The sequence below is a fragment of the Orycteropus afer genome, unplaced genomic scaffold (genome assembly GCF_000298275.1).
Source record: "Orycteropus afer afer isolate SDZICR_OR568_19922 unplaced genomic scaffold, OryAfe1.0 scaffold00594, whole genome shotgun sequence".
Classification (NCBI taxonomy): domain Eukaryota; kingdom Metazoa; phylum Chordata; class Mammalia; order Tubulidentata; family Orycteropodidae; genus Orycteropus; species Orycteropus afer.
In genome coordinates, this window is record NW_006922181.1 from 448,774 (window position 1) to 454,644 (window position 5,871).

Here is a 5,871-nt window from a genome sequence, read left to right on the forward strand (position 1 = left end):
CAAACCAAAAATATCCCCTGAAATCTTCTCAAAACCAAACAATAGTTCAATTTAACTAGTAAAGAATGTCTAACTTGAGCTTTATACTCTTTTAAGATCTACCTATATAGGCTCAAACTGACAACAACTCAAAAGATTAGATAGGAACCTTAGGAGGCAGTGAATTTATGTTAACAGGGGAGGAACAACTCGAAAAATGAGGATGAGAATAATTGCATAATTCAAAGAATATAATCAATGCCATTGAATTCAACAGAAACTGTTGAATTGGTGTATGTTTTGCTGTATATATTCTGTACAACAACAACAACATAAAATAAATTATAAAAAGAAAAAGAAAAATTTTCCAAGCAGACATCTACATGTAATGATGGGTCTCTCCTCATTCACAGCAAAGAAGAACAAACAAAACCAAAGATGCATGGAAACAATTTCTCCAAAGAACTAGTAGACCATGTGATCCTCAGCCTATATTACCATAAGACCAGAAGAACTAGATGGTGCCTGGCTACCACTATCTATCATTAGGAGGGGGATTGGTGTAGTAGATCCTAGATAAAGTAAGAAAACAATGTGGAACAAAACTAACAAAAATAAAAATAAAAAAATAAAAAGACCAGGTTTCCTGGTTTAATAGAGCCTGGTGATAGCCCTGAGACTATGACCCCTAGTTACCCTTCAGGTCTGGAACTGAACACACTCCTGTGGATTCCAGCCAAACAATAGACAGACATATGGGGTGAATATTTATACCAGGTAGATATACTCCTTGGACCAATCAATCTTGGGAGAACAGAAGGGCAGTGTTTGCACAGGGAAACACCTCAGAGGGAATAGAGTGCATGTGAGAGGACACAGGGGAGAGGTAACTACAGGGAGGAAGTGGGAAGAGAGCTGTTTTATTGTGGGCAATTGCAGTCAATGAAATGAAAAAGAATGTGTATGAATGGCTGTAGGAAAAAGTGAATTTGCTTTGTAAACTTTCATCCAAAACGTAATAAAAATAAAAAGAGGGCTTTTGCATCATATTTGCCCAATGCAATACATTATCTTATTTCTTCACTGCTATTTCCATGAGAGTTGATTTTGAATGTAAGTAAAATTAAAACCTTGAAAATTTCACTCTTTTCTCCATTTATCATGATGTTGTTTATTGCTCCAGTTGTGGAGATTTTTATTTTCTTTATGTTGCAAGACTCCGTACTGAAGACTGGTTTTTCTGATCCTCATCAATAAGTGCTTCAAGTCTTCCTCACTTTCAGCAAGGAAGGTTGTGTCATCTGCATATCACAAGTTGTTAATGAGTCTTCCTCCAATTCTGATGCAGCCTTCTGCTTCATATAGTCCAGCTTCTCAGATTGTTTGCTCAAAAATACTGATCGAAAAAGTATTGTGAAAGGATACGACCCTGACACACACTTTTCCTGATTTTATTACATGATTTTATTAAATGTTATTACCTTTGTTCCATTCAAATGACTGCCTCTTAGTCTATGTAGAAGTTGCTCATGAGCACAATTAAGTGTTCTGGAATTCCCATCTTCACTATGCTATCCATAATATGGTATGATCTACATAGTTGAATGCCTTTGCATAGTCCATAAAATACAGATAAATATCTTGCTATGATTCTTTGCTTTCAGCCAAGATCCATCTGACATCAGCAATTGTGGTAGTTAAAATAGTGTGTCTGAGCAGTGCTTTTCAGTATCTGGGCAACTGGAGGTAGTTTTCTCTGCAACGAAATTGTAATTACCCTCATGATGGAATCTGCCTTTGAGGTGTGGCCTGCTTCCAGTGTATAAGGAGAAGCTTTGAGGAAGATCTCTAGTTTTTTGGCACATCTGGATTCCCCATGATAAGATTGGAGGTGGTGTAATCACCTCTGTGGTATAATCTGAGGTAGGCAGCTAAATAGTTGAAGGAGCATTGCCTTCCAGATGTAACCTGCTTCTAGTATATATGAAAGAGCTTTAGAAAATGTCTCTGGCTTTTTTACTCCTGTGTTTATTTGGCCTATCATCTCCGGTTTCTGGACTTGAACGAATGGCCTGCCATGTTGTCTGCTGATCATGGGATCATTGCTTTTCCAGCCTGTAAACCAACAATATGCTATTTTACCTGACAATCTTCGATTCATCAGCCTCAGTAGCTAGTAGTCTTCTATACTGCCTGCCAATCTTGAGTTCATCAGCCCCTGCAGGAGTGTGAGTCAAGAGAAGCCTCCAGCTTCTTGTTTAATCAACAGACATGGAGCTTGCCAACCCCTAAAGTGCATGAGCCATTCCCTGGAGATAAATTTCTCTTTCTATACATGTATAAGCTTACCTGGTTTTGCTTCTGTAGAGACCCCAGCCTAAGACATCTTCCCCTATAACCAGTGCCATGAATTCACTTTTAGCTGCCTAACTGAGTGGAAACAAATTTCTGTTTGTTAAAGACACCTGCTTGTGATATTTGTGCAGCACTAGATAACTAAGACAGAATTTGGTACCAGGAGTAGGGTGTTATTCTAACAAATACTTAAATGTGGAAGTAGTTTTGGAATCAGGTAATGCTATACTGCTGGTGTGACTGTAAAATGGTACAACCTCTGTGTTAAATGGTATGGTGCTTCCTTAAAAAACTGAAAATACAAATACCATTTGAACCAGCAATTCCATTACTAGAAATATATCCTAAAGAGGCGAGGGACGAGACACAAACAGACATATGTACACCCATGTTCTTCACAGCACAATTCACTATAGCAAAGAGATAGACACGACCTAAATGCCCATCAACAAAGGAGTGAATAACCATATTATGGTAACCTTCACACAATGGAATACTGTGCTACATTAAAGAACAATGAAGAATATGAGAATCATCTCACAATGTGGATGAACCTGAAGGACATTATGCTGAGTAAAATAAGTCAATTGTGGAAGGACAAATATTGTATGAGCCCATTACTGTAAAAAGTCAAAGAAAGGTTTCCTTAGGGAAGGGAACTCACTTTGTAGGTTACCAGGGATGGGAAGGAAGGGGAGGAGATAATTTCAGACTAGTTTAGGACCACACACTGAGTTGGGTAAGGGGAAGGATAGTATGGAAAGAGTCTGTGACCAGTGTGATAACATTGGTTTTCCCATTGGAGGACACTAAATTGTGCACATAAGATATAGACAACAGAGGCTAATACCAGTATATCCACAATACTCCATTACCACTAACACCAAACATCAGGCTACAGATAAATATATAGAAAAGTGAGAAAATTAGATGGTGTCAGTGAATAGGAATATACTCTAGACCAATGACAGATTCAGCTGAGGATAATCTTGCACAGATACTAGTGATACAAAACAGACACAATCATTACAGAAGCAACAGAAGGCAGACTGGGAACAATGCCTCAAGGATAGCCAGACACCTTGGGAGACAGAACCACTAGATCTGCCAACTCAGGACCATAGTATTAGGGGACACCAGGCTCAATTGGCACAACATAATACATAAAAATGTTGTTCCATAAGCTACTTCAGTGAGCAGTGACTGGTGTTTTAAAAGCTTTTGAGGACCATCTAATATGCAGCTAATGACCTCCTTTCATTAGAAGCAAAGAAGAGTGAAGAAAACCAAGAACATTTGGAAACAATCAGCCCTAGGATAAGATGGATCTTGAGACCAGAAAAACTAGATGTTGCCCTGCTAGCAATACCAATCACTTAGGAAGGGATCAAAACTGAAGATCCTGCAAAGACTGGGAGGAAAAAGGTGGAAGAAAATTCAAAAACACAATAATGATCAGAATTTCTGGTCAGATGGAGTCTGGTAGGACCCCCAAGACTATGACCCTGGAATATACTTTGGGCATGAGATAAAACTCACTATCAAGGGCTGGCTCTCAGCCCAACAGTAGTAATACTTACATGCAGAACACCCAATCCAGGGTGATGCACCCACCTACTCTACAGTGATACACCCCTTGGAGCAATCTGCCATGGGGCACCTGAGGGGCAACATTCACATGGATAAAAAGCTGCACGGACAAAAGTCCGTAATTAAGAAAGGCATAGGGATGGGGAAGATCACTGGGAAGGGAGAGGAGGAGAGTTGGTTAGGGTTGGGGATAGTAATTGGGGAGTGAAACCAAATGTACATGAACTGTTGAATGTAAAACAAATTCTGCTCTGTATATCTGCACCAAAAGCACAATGAAAGAGAGAGAGAGAGAGAAAGAAGGAGAAGAATAAGTGGAATTGGGTAACGGATGGAGGCTGGAAGAATTTTAAGGTACCTAATAGTAAAAGCTCTGGTAGCATAGTGGCTAAGGCACTTGACTGCTAACCAGAAGGCTGGCGGTTGAAACCCACCAGCCACTCCTCAGAAGGAAGGTTGGGCAATCCTACTTCCGTAGTGATACTGCCTCGGAAACCCAAGGAGGGGTCACTATGAGTTGGGGCCGACTTGACGGCACATAACAACAACAACAACAATAGTAAAAGCCTAGATTGTTTTGAAGAGACTATGTATTGGTAGAACTATAGATGTCAAAGGCAATTATGGTGAGAACTCAGAAAGAAGTGAGAAGAGCTATAAAGAAATTCTCTATTGTCTTAGAAAATACATATAGCAATAGCAACAAAGTGTTGCTAGAAATGTGTGTGTTAAATGTGCTTTGAAAGAAAGATGAGGCTTTGAAAGAAAATGATGAAAATGTGATTGGACAATGGAGGACAGGTGATACTTTTTTTGCAGTGGCCAAGAATTTGTCTGAATTATGTTCAAATATCTGATGGAAGATAAAATTTGTAAGAGATAAATGTGGATACTTGGCTGAGGAGATTTTGAAGCAAAATCTTAAATGGGCTATGTGGCTTCTCCTTGAATGGACTTAAAAATTAACCCTGCAAAATGAAAAAAAAAAAAAAAAAAAGCTTAGTGATTTGGAAATTTCTTTTGTACAAACTAAGGACATGTGTCCTAGAATTTCTACCAATGATGTGGATACACAATCTTTTGTTAAATAAAATAAGCCTCTGACTAATCGATCTAACCAAATACCACAATGTCCAATACAGTTTCTTGATAAAAACTTTAAAGGCTATTGGAATAGAAGAGAAATTTCTCAATATCATTCAGGGCATATATAAAAAGCCAACAGCCAATGCTGTACTTAATGGAGAAAGACTGATAGTTTTCCCCTTGAAATTGGGAACAAGACAAGAGTGCCCAGTCTCATCACTTCTATTCCATATTGTATCAGAAGCCCTAGACAGAGCAACAAGACAAGAAAAAGAAATAAAATGTATTTGGATTGGAAAAAAAAAAGAAGTAAAATTATCTCTATTCACAAATTATATGACCCAAATATAGAAAAGCCCAAAAAGTGCACAAGAAACCTTCTATATCTAATAAAGCAATTTGGCAAAGTTGCAAGGTACAAGGTCAACAAATAAAAATCTGTTAGGTTTCTATACAGCAGCAGTGAGAAATTAGGAAAACAATTCAATTAACAATAGTATCTAAGAAAATTAACTACCTGGGAATAAACCTAACCAGGGACATGAAGGACATATGCAATGAAAATTACAAAGCATTGCTGTAAACATTAATGAATACTTAAATTAATGGAAAGATGCTGCATGATCTTGGGTTGGAAGACTTAATACTGTTAAGATGTCAGCATTACACAAAATGATCTATAGATTCAATGTAATCTCTTTCAAAATTTCAACAATCTTCTGTAGCTTTTGCCATAATTTCCTTTGACATCCATAATTCTACCAGTAGTCTCTTCAAAGCAATCTAGGATGTTACTATTAGGCACCTTAAAATTCTTCCAGTCTCCATCAATTACCCAATTCCAAAACCACTTCCATATTT